The following is a 14,799-nucleotide window of genomic DNA, read 5'->3' on the forward strand; positions in this document are numbered from 1 at the left end:
TACATAGGAATACCTTAACCGATAAAGACTACTTTAATGTCAAACTAATGCATGTATCTGTATGTTAATAGCATCTAGGGGCAGGAATGAAACCATCAGTTATTATTCGCTCTATTGTTTGTCCAGTTATAGGTACAGTGTAAGCTCCATGCATATACCCATTTGATCAATTCATTTTGCAAGGTATGCAGTGATGGATTTGAGCAGGAGCTTGCAGGTAGGGCCTTCTAAAACTCATTTTTGGCACACAGCAGTTATTTTTTATCCGAACAAGTTGTTCCAGAGCAAGAGTGAGATAAATAAAAATGGGGGAAAGAAAGGTGATGAAAATGGCAGAAAGACAGTGACAGAGAAAAAGCAGCGATGAAAAACAACCTGCAAGAAAGGCCTAAAAAGGTAGGGAGTGGCTGATGGTCTATTAAAGCGGCAGGAGTTGGATTCTAGACAATGCAACCCAACCTTTGATAGTGCCTGCCGCGGCCTTATGAGCATAAATTTGGACACCGGCAACTTTTTTTTTTTTTTTTTTTACAAATGAAGCACTGGTCCATAGCTGCCTGGGTTTCAGATTGCGTATGTGTGGCATTTTCATAGTTTCAGTGTAAATATGAGTATCATTCAAAAACTATGAGGGACACTTTCTCGCAAGCAAAATCAAGTAATGAAGACAAGGGAAAAATATAAATATTACAAATTACACCCGTTTGAGCAGCGATAAACTCTAAGAAAATCTTAAAACTGCTGCATAGCATGAGAAATGGATGGCACCTCAGTGCCCGCTCTGTCGGACCATGAGATTCTGCAGAACACAGTGAGACAAGCGTTTTCCCGGAAAATAACAACAGTAAGGTGCTGCCATCAGGATTCACATGAGGGCACTCCATATTAGTTGCCAAGTTCACAAATTGCTATGTGTGACATTTCCATGTTTTCAGGGTAATTATCATTCTAAGGCCAAATGTGTGACACTTAGAGTGACATTTTCTCAGGAGTAAAACAAAGTAATGAAGTTAACGTGAAATAAGAAATCTCAGAAAGTACCCCCTACAAGCATTAAATAAGAAGCTCTAAAAAAATGTAAATATGCAGAAAACCTCCTGAAATGTCACTTGGTGCATTTCCACTGATGTTTGTGTCCTATCTCCCGCACATTAATAAGCTTGTGTTTGTTCTAAGTTGAGAAGTGTCACATGACATAAAGCCATGGACCTGTCTGTGCCAAGTGCCTACTGAGTGCTGAGCAGTCTTCCAATTCGCGTAACTGCGGACCCACTCTCGCATCTTGGCGGTCCTTGCCGGCAGGTGCCCCCAAGACTATCATGATCCTCGAGGCGAGTCATAAATAATAATGCCAGCACGCATTTTCATCGTCCGTTACACAATTGAAAACAAAACTTCAAATCTAACGACACAATGTGCCTAAAAAAGAAATGACTCGAGTCATTCATGCAAGAGGCCCCTGTCCAGGTATACAATTACCAAAATGCAAAAAGGAAACGACAGATTCAGCGTCCAAATTTCTAAAACAGGACACCTTGGGCCCATTACTCTGGGGCTTTTTTATAGCGAATTAAGTCTTCTGCGTAATGTTAAGCTCTGCAGGAAAAACACATGCAGCATACAGGTACTTAGCAGTGACTTATGGGACCAATCTTCCGGACTTAATGTGAGTATGAGGCAAGGTCCAAGGGAGCACCAACAGCTCACTTTGGGAGGCTCTGGGGCGGCCAGGTGAAGAGGTGCATTAGAGCATTGAGTGCACCCATCACTTCAATGGAGGATCAGTCCAGTCACAAAGAGGCTGCTGGCTTGGACTGGGGGACCAGTCAAGCTGAACCAGCAAGGGGGCTCAACTCTTGTGATGTCCAGGGACATGAGGGTACATTTGGTTCTCTACTTCAGGGCCCAGGGGTGATAGGTGCAGAGGTTCCTTAGGTGTCACATCTTTGTCACCTGGAGGATCCCGGCTGAGGGGGCCTGCACAAAGAGGCTGCAGGCTGTGAAAAGTCCACAGTGGACAAGTTCAATGCGGGCTTTGTCTCTGCTGGTTATGATGACCATGTTGCCACCATTGGCCCACTTCATTCGGGCTTGGAGAAACGGGTGAACTGGTGCTTTCCATTGTCGGGTTTTTGACAGTCCAGAGGCCTTGTAGCAGTTCTTGGGTGCCTGCCGGATGCAGGGGAGCAGATCTGCTACTCCAAGGGAGACTCTTGGTTCTTTTTTGAAGGCAGACAGTCCTCCCAGGCTTTTGGAGTCCCAGCTGCAGGACGAGTCAACTTTGGTATAGTTCTCGATGAGGGATGCAGACAGGCTGGCGGGGCTGCGACTACGTCAGCTGCCTCTTCTCCTCTTCTCTGCTTTCATGGTACATTGGTCCTACATCATCTTCTTATCTACTCCTCTGGTACTAGGGGCTTTCCTGAATGCTGAATTTAGGGGCATTGGAGGGAGTGCCAGGTAGTAGCTAATGAGCTACTTACCTTTAGGGTGGCTAAACCCTCATATGGCTACTTCCGTTGGGAAGTGGGCATAACCATGACTCTGGTTGGTTAATTTTCTGCAAGAGAATATGGAGGAATCTAATAAGAGGGGTCCACATTACCTGCTCCACCCTAGGGGTGGTGCTGGCTGAATGTGAGCGCTCCTCCTAATCAAGTTAATTTTCCTACCTGTCCTCCTGCCAAAAGTGGCCAGCACATGTTTTAAAATGGATTCCCTCCGCACTTACATTCGCAGTAATCAAACTGGCGACCACAGGGGCATATCTGCTTATGCAGTTAGGCCTTCACAAATAATATTAAACACCCACCTTATGATTGTCAGGCCTGCTGTAGGGGTGGCTTACAAATATCATATGCCGTGGAAGGGGACATGGCACACAGGGATTTGGGACATCTCATGTTTTCACTGTTGTCTTCACCAAGACAAGCAGCCTGCACTGGCAGTCGTGCATGTGCTCGGTGAGGGGTCACTTAGGGTGAGACAATTTGTGCTGCAGCTCCAAGGGACCCTCTTTAGCACCTCAGGCTCTAGGTACCAGCGTACCAGTTAATAGGTACTTACAGAGGGTGCTAAAGGTTTTGCCAATTGGGGGGGGCAATTGCAAATTTTTGGGAAAGTGCTCTGACACTGGGGGCCTTGTTAGTAGGAACCAGTGTGCTTTCAGTCGAAGTGTCCCAGACGAAAAAGGGGGTGACCATGTCAAAAAGACCACTTCACTACAAGCAGGCATTCTTATTTATGACTCGTCTAGAGGATCATGATATTCTCAGGGGCACCTTCTGGCAAGGGCCCGCCAAGATGTGAAACTGGGGTCTGGGGATGGTACAGAATCCCTCAGGATTGCTAATTCTGTACCATGCCTAAAAAGAGCGGGAATGGTGTGCACCACAGTTAGGCTTACTGGAATACAGCTCAGCACTTAGTAACCACTTGGCGCAGATAGATCCATGCCCTAATGTCATGTGACACTTCTAATCTTAGAACAAACACAAGCTTATTAATGTGTGGGAGACAGGATACAAACATTTTCCAGCATGCAGTAAGTGACATTTCAGGGGGTTTTCTGCACATTTAAATTTTTTTTAGAGCTTCCTATTCTATTGGTTGTAGGGGTACTTTCTGATATGTTTTTCTTCACACTAACTTCATTACTTTGTTTTACTCGTGTGAAAGTGTCACTCTAAGTGTCGCACATTTGGCGGTAAAATGACACTCATATGTACCCTGAAAACATGGAAATGTCACACATAGTAATGGTGAACTTGGCAACTATGGAGTGCCCTTATGTGGATCCTGATGGCGGCATCTTACTCTTGTTATTTTCTGGCAAAACGCTTGCTCACTGTGTCCTACAGTATCTCATGGCCAGACATAGCGGGCACCAAGATTCCCTTCCGTTTCTGGTGCTATGCAACAGTTTTAATATTGTCTTGGAGTTTCTTGTTGCTCAAATGGGTGTAATTTAGTATATTTATATGTTTTCCTTTTCTTCATTGCTTGATTTTGCCCTTGAGAAAGTGTCACTCTTTTAGTCGTTGAATGTCACTTGGAACTACACTGAAATTATGAAAGTGTCATACATAAGCAATATGGAACTTTGGCTGCTATGCCTCCATGTTCACTACCTCAGCTGGGCTAATCATCTCCTGTGTCAATCCTTGAAGGCTCAGGGTGCTAACATTAGATTATATATTTACTAATTTTTACATGTCATTTATGTATAACACAGACCTGAGTGTTTTGCAGCATCGCTTTGTAACTTAGGCAGTAATAGTCAGATCTTTTGCAAACATGATCCTCTGCAGCGATGACTTGTGACCTCCAAGGTTTGGTCGGGCATAATGAGGCACAACATGCAGTAAACTGGTGGCACAGGCAGCGGTGTGGCAAAAAAACTTAACTGCCACCTCACTCACTCGTTCTTTCCTTGTTGGCAAATGGAAACACTGTTGTGATTGTACTTATGTGACGCCATGTCACGTAATGCATACACAGCCAGCCCTGACTAAGTGACTCTCAGCATCCAGCAGCTTTGAAAAGACCATGAGTGCAGCCAGCGCTGTTGAGCCAGGCGCGACCCACTGCCATGAGTGAACTTCATCTGTATCAGGGAGCACTGCACAGTGTGCAGTCAGTGGAGTAGACTCTGCCAGATCAGCACGCTGTCCATGCTGCTTGTTTGAGTGCTTCTAAGGCTGATGCTCTTGTCTTGCTTGTGTCTTGCCTCAGCGCCGCTTTTTAGTACAGTGATGTGGACCACCACACTAAAATGCGTTAGTCTAATGCCTGATGTGTGGTACTTGGCAGGGCTGCTGGCCATATAGACTTCACGAAAATGAAATACACAATGAAATATTAAAACCACAGATATACAATTACGTTTTAAGAGCCTGAAAGACTCTCTGCTCAGATACAAATCTTGTGTATGCTATTTAAATGAGTTAGCAGACACTGGTAAATGCAGTATTTGTGTGTGGGAATAATACCAACTGATTTGTTTGCACATAAAACGGAGAGAATTTATATCAGAGGAGGTAAATTCAAAGATGCATTATATCTATAAAAAACAACAGTAAGCTGGAGGGATTATGTCATTCTAGTTGAAATGTAATGTCTTTCCATTAGAAAATCTATAACAAAGAAAATGCATAGTTCTAACTTTATGTAGATTTAAAGGAAAATTACACACCTTCTGAATCGGTGGCGTAAACCATTATTTAAATATGGTAAAGTGGTTTGAGATGGTTAAATAAAAATCAGTGTAAAAACCAGCTGCACCTGGGGGAGGGAGCGAACACCACCCTGCTTAAGAGTAAGCCAGGACACACTAGTGGGGGAATCTGTTTTGAATACAGAGGAGAGTTTTGATTGTGCTATCATCTTACATGGGGTAGACAGAGGGCTACCACTAAAGCCGAAATTATTTTCTCAGAGCCCAGCAGAGGTAAGTAAGGGTATGTGTGCATTGTGGGCTTATGCAGAGGGAAATACCATAACCCCTTACCTAGAGTTAGTTCCTGTATTTGAGAAACGTTCCTGATTCAGTTTACAGGAGGAGAAATCCAGGGAATGAGCTGTATCCCCAGTCCCTTTTGATAATAGGTAATACTGAGAAGGAGTTGGGCCACTGCCATTTTTTATAGTGTGGAAACCTTATGTAGCTTTGTGTTCTCAAGAAAGGAAGAGCCCAGAAAGGAAATTCTAATTGGCTTCTCTCTGCACCTGCAAATAGAGTGAGGTTCAGAAAAGGGTCAACATCAAAACATATACAGTGGATTGTGACACTAGGGGAGGCGTGGGGAGGTGGATACTCTAGAAATTATCAAGTAAATAGCGATCCCAGGAGGGTAGTTTTAGACCCTGCACTTGCCAATAGAGTGAGACTCTAGGAGACTCTAGGAGGAAGAGCTGTCAGAACATACACAGAGGAGAGTCTCAACCGGTAAGGAGAGGCTCTAGCAAATTATGCATCTTTATATGTGAAAGGCAAATATGGGAGAAGGACATCCTACTCCAACGTGACAATTCGGTTTTTGGGTGTCCTATGAAAGTGTTTATTGTGATTGTCATGAGTAGTAAGACCTGAAGTAATTGTATGTAAGTCTATATTCAACCTACATCACCTATGTGTGTATAAATGTAAGGATTTTCCCTGATTTCTTAAGGGAAACAAATTTGGAAAAGGGATCTTGCAATTGCTAAACTACGTCTGAGGCAGTCCCACTGTGAGGGAAAACACCTTGGAATTCCTGGTGGAATGAAATAATATAAGAAGAAGGCACTTGGTGCCTGAAACTGGAAGCTTGTTCATTCCATACTTTTTATCAATAGCTTCACACTTGTTAGAAGTGCCAGTATTACCATTGGTAGTCAGGCAGTACCTAGAAATCTGTCAAGTCAGGCAGGTTTATAACAATGTCTCAGTATACATCTCTAAACTGGGCTAGCAAACATAATGGAAGAAGTTATGGTTATTCATTTGCAACCTCAGATGTCCCACAAAGAGAACCTTGTCTGTCACTTGCATCAAGGCATTACTTTGGCAGTGAGTGATTCCTGACCTTCAACTGGAACAGGTTAAACTGTGGTAGGTTCACTGTACACTAGAATACCTCCAAAAAACATGGATTTGAAGTATGGTTCCTATAGGGGTTTACAAAACTCTGGCTTGTTCATGCATATATGTCTCAACTGAGCAATTCTTGCCATGGGGAGAAATCTATTAAGCCAGAAACTACATCCTCTGGTGATGGTTTCCTCCATAAATATGGTAGGCAAGTCTTCAAGATCACAGGATGGTATTCTAGTGGTATGCCTACACTGCGGCTCCTTGCAGAGCATCGGTCCCAGTGTTGTTACCCTTGGAATGCCTCAGGTGACTTTGTGGGAGCAAGTCAGTCCAACAACCATCATCTTGAGCTCAATCTGTTAAAATATGACACTATACAACTGACAATCAGTGGAGAAACTTCTACAATGTGACCTATAAAAACTTGATTCAGCCTTCAACATGGAAAGTCATAAAGGGAACAGGGTTTTAATGTCCGTCTGGTCACTGGTGGTCTAAGTAAAAGCTTTCCTCCAAATAAAACACTTTGTGGTGAAGATAAACGTATGACTCACTATGGTCATAACTTTGGAAACTGTGCACGTTCTCATTCATTGTTTGACTGAATAATAGTTTGCAAGAACTGTTACTTGCTGCTTGGTGGCTGTGTCAAGCATCAGAGGCAGCAGGTTATGCATTGAGGGACATTCTGACCACCCAATTAGTATTTCCCCTGTCCCTCCTTTAGTGTTGAAGAGTAGAATGTTGTACCTGATGTTCAGAAACATTACTTAGCACTTGATGTTCCTCTTATGGCTTTGTATCTTTTGGTTGATGAGATTAGCGGGCTGGAACAGTCAATAGGAGTTGGGTGGGGTTCGAAGTTGCTGTAGATCCTGGTGAATTTTTGTAGAAGAAGTTGGCGAGGTTGTTTCAGAATTCTTATGTAGGGTGATGGTTTGGGTTGCAGATATTTGGTTGATAAATTCCTAGACGATGGCTTATGGTTCTGTGCAGTTGTTGAAGCTAGATTCGATTCTCAGCGCCAGGGCCTTTTCCTTTGTCTCTTTTACTTGAAGGTGATAGTGTTTAAGTGTGGCCTTGCCGGTATTTCTTGCAATGGTTCCTCAGGTGGTTCTCCATTTCCTATAGAGCGGTTTCCAAACTCTGATGGATTCTCTTAGGTCAGTATTGTACCACCTAGCTTGTTTGTTGGATCTTTTGGGTTTGTTTTGCAGGGGCTCCAGGGTATTGGTGCAGGTGATGATCCGTTTGTGGACGTTTTTTGTGTTGTTGATGAAGTCGTTTGTGCGATCTGGGTAGTTTAACTGGAGGATGTTGAGCCATTTATTTCTTCCAGTCGCCGCCTAGGGTGTTGCTAGAGTCTGTAGGGCTGGTTGGTGGCCCTGTTATGTGGAAGTGGACAATGGAGTGATCTGTGCTTATTAGCTGAATGATGTGGCTGACTTCGACATTGTCGCTGGATGAGAAGATTGAGCCCAAGGTGTGCAACCATGTGGGTAGGACCTTGTACGAGCTAGCTGAGGACGGTGTTGTACAGACCTTTGAGCAAGTCTGTGGAGTTGGAGTCAAAGGGGTCATCAAGATGAAAGTTGAAATCACTTAGAAGTATGAAGTCTTTGGTGCCCATGGCTATGAGGGCAGTGAGGTTGGTGAGAAGCTTGCTGATGTAGGTGCGAGGTCCTTGGGGCTGGTAGGCAAGGGTGTCTTTTATTAGTGGGTTTACTGTCCGTCTGAAGCTTGAAGTGAAGGTGTTCCATAAATGTGGCTTCTGGGTCAGTGTAAGAGGTACACTTGATGGTGTCTCTGTGGATGATTGGAAGTCCTTCCCCTGGTTTATGGAGTTGGTACTGATACATGATTTTGTATCCAGTGGCAATGGCTGCGGTGATGTCCAATTTGGGGTTGAACCAGGTTTTGGTGAGGGAGATTCAATTGGAGTCAATAAAGTCCCAAATCTCGATGAAGTGCTTGCAGAGTGAGCATGTTCAGGAGCATGCAAGCAAGTGAGTGTTGTTGTACAGGGTGGGTGTGTGGTGCTGTGTGAGTTTGGGTCTTGAGTTCTGACTTGGTAAGGGGTAAGGTGTGTGTTTGGGTGGTGGTAGTGGGTGTGTGGAGGCAGGTGAAGTGGCAATGAAAGCAGGAAAATGGGTCCACCATGGACTGAGGTGTGGTTTTGCAGCAGCGTTTGTGGGGGCATACAGGGTTGAGCGAGTAGAGTTCGTTGGCAGTGTAGCTGTGGTAGGAGTTTGGACGAGGGTTCCTGGTGATGAGAAAGGTTGAGGCAAGAATTTGCCATTAAGTAGAGAGTTGGGGGAGCATGGGGGTGCAGGCTCCATGTCCAGAAATAGCAGGAAGGTCCAGTGGGGAGAGCGGTAAAATCCTGCAGGATCAGCAAGGTAGGAAAACACAATCTGCAGATCAAGTCAGCGAGAAACAACTGACAGAAGAGACCAGTTAACTGCTTAACTGCGGCGCAAATTCTCCTGCAGTGCGGCGGAATTAATGAGTGGACAGTGCTGCGCCGGCCAACGGACGTGCGCAGCACCAGGGAGGTAGTTCTCACGATGGCCGTTGGCCGACGCGAGCACGAAATGGGTTAAGAGAACCAAAGCATGCAAAAATTACCAGTTAAACAGAGACTGTGGGCAGATAGAACTGACGGCCCAAACAAGAAAGAGCAGTTACCAACACGGGGGCAGAATGAGCAGGTAAAACGAAAAACATCAAGAGACAGACACTAGTTTGAAGGGCAAGGCGAGATCAAGTTCGCATTGAAGCAAAAGAGAGATGCCTGAGCACTAGTGGTATTACATGTACCCAGGGTCTGTAGATTAAATGCTACTAGTGGCTTTGCAACACTGATTGTGCCACACACTTATGTAACCCTTTAAACATGCCTCAGCCTGCCATTGAAGCCTGTATGTACATTTTTAAACTGCCATATCAACTTGGAAAAATCAACCTTTTGCTAGGTCTAAAGCTTATTTTTAATACACATAAGTCACCCCTCGGGTAGGCCATAACTAGCCCAGAGGGCTTGGTGGAGTGTATTTAAAAAGTTGAACATTTACTTTTCACTTTTACTACTACCAGGCCTACCTCTCCCATAGGATAACATTGTGTTACCTTACCACATCAAATACGTGCTAACTTTCAATTGGGAGCTGGTAGGAATGTTGAGAATTATAATTTAACCCCCTTTTTAATGGTAAAATTGAATTTTAAGTCACAATTCTAAAAACTGCACGTTTAGAAAGTTGGAATTTTCTCTGCTAACCAATTGGTGCCTTTAGCCGGAATCCTGGGTGACATGATTAGGTGTAGCTGGCAATTGATCTTTGTGTATTGCTCCTAGGCAGTAAGACATAGGGCATAGTGGTCGGCAGGGTGGCCATATCTGACTTGAGGGGGATGAGCTGTCACCTACCACACTTGCTCATCTTGAAGGCCCTGCCTGAGCACACTTACAAAGGGTTTGACACTAGTGTTTTGTAATGACAGACAAGCTCGGGCCAGGGCAAGGAGGCAGGATATTTCAAGTACCTCTGGTGGTGGAACTCTCTAGAACCTTCTCATACTTCAAAGTGGGCACCAGGTGTCAATATTGGACCCTCAGACCCAACTCTTCAGCACACCTGTTTACCTGTGGAAGACTCAGAAAGACTGCTGTGCTGCTCTGCAAGAAGCACTGATATTCATTTGCCCTATTGCCCCACTGCCTGACTGAGAAAGTCTGGACCTGCATCTTGAACCCAGGACCACATGAGCGACTCCAAGGGCTAGTGTGCTGGCCTTCTGATCAGAGATAGAAAAGGCTCCAACCACTTTGAACAAAGCACCTGAACACTGTCTGCTGTGTGTCCAACCCCACATGTTGCCACCCCAATTCGAGACCCTTGGATGTGGGACTGAAGATGCTCTGCCAGCCCAGCTTTTTGTCCTTTGGGTAGAAACAATGCAGTGAGACACATCTTTTGACAGCTCCACTTGGTAGCTGCGGCAGCATGATTCCTCCCTGATGCCTGCCCTTGCATGGCAGCCATCAGGTTCTTTGGAACCAGTGCGATGCAGCCTTGAAGCAGGCCCTCCTGTCGCAAGCTCCCTGTTTATGGTATCCTTGACAACGACACAGGACTTCTCAACTCAGACCCGCAGCTTCCAAACTGCAGCTGTATGATGCATCCTTGACATAGAACTTGGATTCATAAGACTCTCATCGACTGCATCCTTGACGGTGATGCAGGACTCCACATCACAGTCCCCCTGCTCCTTGGAACCGCCTTTGCGTGATGCATTCTTGATGCAGGATCTTGCAATGCTTTACTAACGAGGTTTAAGATACTTTGCAGGGGCAGCTGGTATTAATGGTTGTAATGGGTGTTGACCTAGTAGTCTGGGGGCAAGGAAAGAAAAAGAGATAAAACACAGAGCAGCTGGGAAGAAATGCATGATTGCTGCTCGGTGTTAAAATGGACCAAATCTGTTTTATTTTCCTCTAGGGTTGTGAGGGGTTTGAAGGTGGCAGGCTGCGCAAGTGCTGGGCTGTGCCAGGTTTTCTTTATCATGAACTCCATATGGTTGCATTTTGGGCATCTATGGAATGGCCCAGGGTGTAGTTAACTCTACCCCATTCATTTAAATCACCACAAGAAGGACAGGCCTTCAGAAGGTACGTAGGAGTGGGTGGCAACAACTTGCTCATCAGTAAGAGGGCAGGCTAAAGGAGTCGTCCAGCTGCAAAAAGTATAGTTATGAAATAGAATGTGAAAACGTTAGAAATTTACTTAAAGATCGAAAGGCTACAGGGGCATTTTAGTTAGGAAATATAATTTAAAATAAAACACAGAAATTCAATGAAAAATCCAAAACAAAGGTTCCAGGGACATTTTAGTTAGGCTCAGATTTCACTCGTACAAAACCATTGAAATTCAGAAATTATAATTACCTGAGCTAACTTTAACTAACGCCCCACAGTGCACTGCTTATGACCTCACATATTACATCACTCATGACATGGTCAGTGACATCACTGATGACATCTGAAATGACATCATCCACATAACCACTCACATCCCCATACAACCTCTCACATGCCCACCCACCCGCAGAACCACTTACATGTCCATTCACAGATCCATACCAGTACTCACACACCCTCCCTCCTCCATAGAGCCACTCTCACACCCACTCACTCACTCGTTCAGTGGTTTTGTACGAGTGAAATCTGAATCTTTCTATAATGTCCCTGTAATCTCTGGTTTTTAAAGTATATTTCTATTTTATTTTCTAGCTATAACGTCCCTGTAACCTTTGGCTTTTTAAGTGAATTTCAATGGGTTTTTACTAGTAGTTGAGTTTCCATAGTGGTGGAGAAAGGGCGTAGGCCTTCGACCGGAACCAGAAATCCCGATGTGTCAGACTTACTAGAGTTAACAGGAGGGCTTCTTGGCCCCCATGGACCCTCAGCATCCGAGAGGACTTCATCCCCCAACCAGTAGTGCACCAGGAGGTGCATTTGCTGAGTGGTGGAGGAATAGGGTGGGCCTTCAACCAGTTCTCAGTAATCGGGCTGTGTGGGACATACTGGAGGTAACAGGAGGAGTTCTTGGCCCTCAAAGCCCCTCAGCATCCCAGGGACTTCATCCCCCAACTAGTAGTGCACCAGGAGACACGCTTGCAGAGCGAAGGAGAAAGGGGGCTTGACCTCCCATCAGCTTATTTTTTTACATTTATTTTAGAGGTTTTCTATAGCGCTAGCCAGGACCAAGGGTATCGGAGCGCTTTACAACATGATGAAGAGGAGACAAAGGCATGGTAGGAAAAAGAATACGGAAAAAGTTCAAAAAGGAAGCTTTACAGTTCTGCTGAGTGTCGGAGGTGTGCCGTTGAGGAAGAAAAAGTTCAAAACGAAGCTTTACAGATCTGCTGAGTGCCAAAGGTGCGCCGTTGAGGTAGAGAGGTTGAGGAGGCCGAGGTGTGGCAATGAGGGAGAGGGGTCAAGAGGTAGGCTAAAATCCTAGGGAAAGGCAAGATGCTGGAAATGTTCCCTTCGCGGTGCCGACCCAGGGGATAAGAGTTCGGAGAGATGGTAGGAGGTGGGTAGTGGTTATTTGATGACTGAAGGCTGTCCTTTGGGGGCGCGCTGTCAGGTGACAGCCTGTGGAGGTGAGAGCATCACGTAATTGCGTTCGGGAAGGCGTGGTTGAGGTAGAGGGTTTTTAGGAGGCATTTGAATTTTGGAAAGGAAGGAGTGGTTCTGAAGTCGACTGGGATGGCGTTCTAGATTTTCGGAGCGTTTCCTGCAAAAGAGCAGGCAGCAGTCTTTTGTTTACACGTTTTTAGGGGAATGAGTAGGAAGGAGTTGGAACTCCTGAGGCTTCTTGCTTGTTTGGCTTTCTTGAGTTTGGAGGCTAAGTATTCCGGTTTCCCTGTGTGCAGGACTTAGCGTGTGAGGCAGGCAGTTCTAAAGCTGGCCCGCACTTTGACTGGGAGCCATTTTAGATCTCTGAGTGCAGGAGAAATGTGGTCAAATTTCTTGATTCCGGAGACCATTCTGGCTGCAGCATTGAGGGTGGTTTTGAGCGGGGCTAGGTGAGAACGAGCTGTACCGGAGAGAACTGCGTTCCCATAGTCTAGTCTGGACAACACCAGGGATTGGGTGGCTTGTTTGAGGTCGGAGGGAGTGATGTGGGGTTTGATTTTGTTGAGGAGCTTCAGATTGAGGAAGGCGCTCTTGGCGGAGTTCTTGATGTGGTTTGATATGGATAGTTTGTGGTCAAGGATGATTCCCAGTGATTTGACCGAGGTTGCCAGGGTGAGATTTCCGTTGAGGGTATCAATGGCTTTCAACCATTCAACGATTTGCGGGTTTTCTTCCTTGTTGGAGACGAGGAGGATCTTGGTTTTTCCCTGATTGAGTTTGAGGTGGTTCGTTGATAGCCATTCTTGGACTTCTTTGAGGGTATTGTTGAGTCTTTGAATGTCGTAAAGGGAGGAGGTTTCCAGGTAGATCTGTGTATCATCTGCATATAGATGAAAGGGGATAATCACTTTTTTCAGAATGGAGGTGAGAGGTTCCATGTATATGTTGAACAGTTGAAAGGAGAGAATGGAGCCTTGAGGGCCGCCTCTATTTACGGGTACGAGTTCGGAGGCAAAGGATTTGATTCTCACTCTTTGGGAGCGGTTTTGGAAGAAGGAGGAGAACCACTGGAGGATCGCTTCATCTGCACCTACCCGTTCTTTGAGAGCTTTGATGAGAAGACTGTGGTCTACAGTGTCAAAAGCAGCTGACAAGTCTAGGAGGATGAGGAGACAGCAGTGGCCTGCGTCGAGGGAGTTGAAGATGTCGTCCATGATGTTGAGGATTGCAGTTTCGGTGCTGTAGCCTTTTCTGAAACCTGATTGGTGGTGGTCAAGCAAATTTATGTTGTCAATATGTTTGTTCAGTTGACGGAGGACACATTTTTCGAGGGCTTTGGCAAGGAAAGGGAGATTGGAGATAGGTCTGAAATTATTCAGGTCGGTTACGTCTGAGCCTATTTTATTCAGTAGTGACTTGGCCGACTTTAAGCCAGTCTGGAATAGTGCCAGTTTTTAGGGAGCTGTTTATGATTTTGCGCCAAAGTGGAGCCAGAGTGAGTTTCTGCTCTTTAACCATTTGAGAGGGAATGGGGTCGAGGTTGTGAGACAATGGCTTGGAGGAGGAGATACATTTGAGGATCTCCGCTTCTGAGATGGGGTAAAAGGAAGACTAGATTGTTGCTGGTTGCCTTTTCGTGGAGATTTCTCTTGTTGGAGAGCAGTCTTTGTCAGGGGAAGGAGGTTAAGGTCCAGAGAGAGTTCGATCAAGTGGATTTTTTCATTAAAGAAGTTGGCGAAGTTGGCGCATAAGGTTTTTGAGGGCTGGACGAGGCTTGTCGTTGGCTTGGACGTTTGTTTTTTAATAATGTTGAAGAGTTCTCCTGGTCTGTTTTTGGCCTTGTCCAGCGCAGAGCAGAAAAAATTTGATTTTTCGTTATTGATCTGTTGTTTGTACTTTCTTCTTGCTGCTCTGAGTTCCTCGAGACGGTTGGAGGAGGGGTCCTTTCTCCAGAGACGTTCAGAAGCTCTAAGTTGCCTTCTTTCCTCATTAATGTCCTTTTTGAACCAGGATCTAGAGGGAATGTTCCTGGATTTTTTCAGTTTCAAGGGGGCTAGTTCATCAAGGATGGAGGACATGG

At 45.2% G+C, this 14,799-nt stretch overlaps 1 protein-coding gene across 2 annotated transcripts in view; it reads left to right on the top strand.

Moving 5' to 3' along the window:
* KCNK2 (potassium two pore domain channel subfamily K member 2) overlaps positions 1-14,799 on the top strand; it is a 528,695-nt gene that overhangs the window by 486,047 nt on the left and 27,849 nt on the right. The window lies entirely within an intron of this gene.

The sequence above is a fragment of the Lissotriton helveticus genome, chromosome 6 (assembly GCF_964261635.1).
Source record: "Lissotriton helveticus chromosome 6, aLisHel1.1, whole genome shotgun sequence".
Classification (NCBI taxonomy): Eukaryota; Metazoa; Chordata; class Amphibia; order Caudata; family Salamandridae; genus Lissotriton; species Lissotriton helveticus.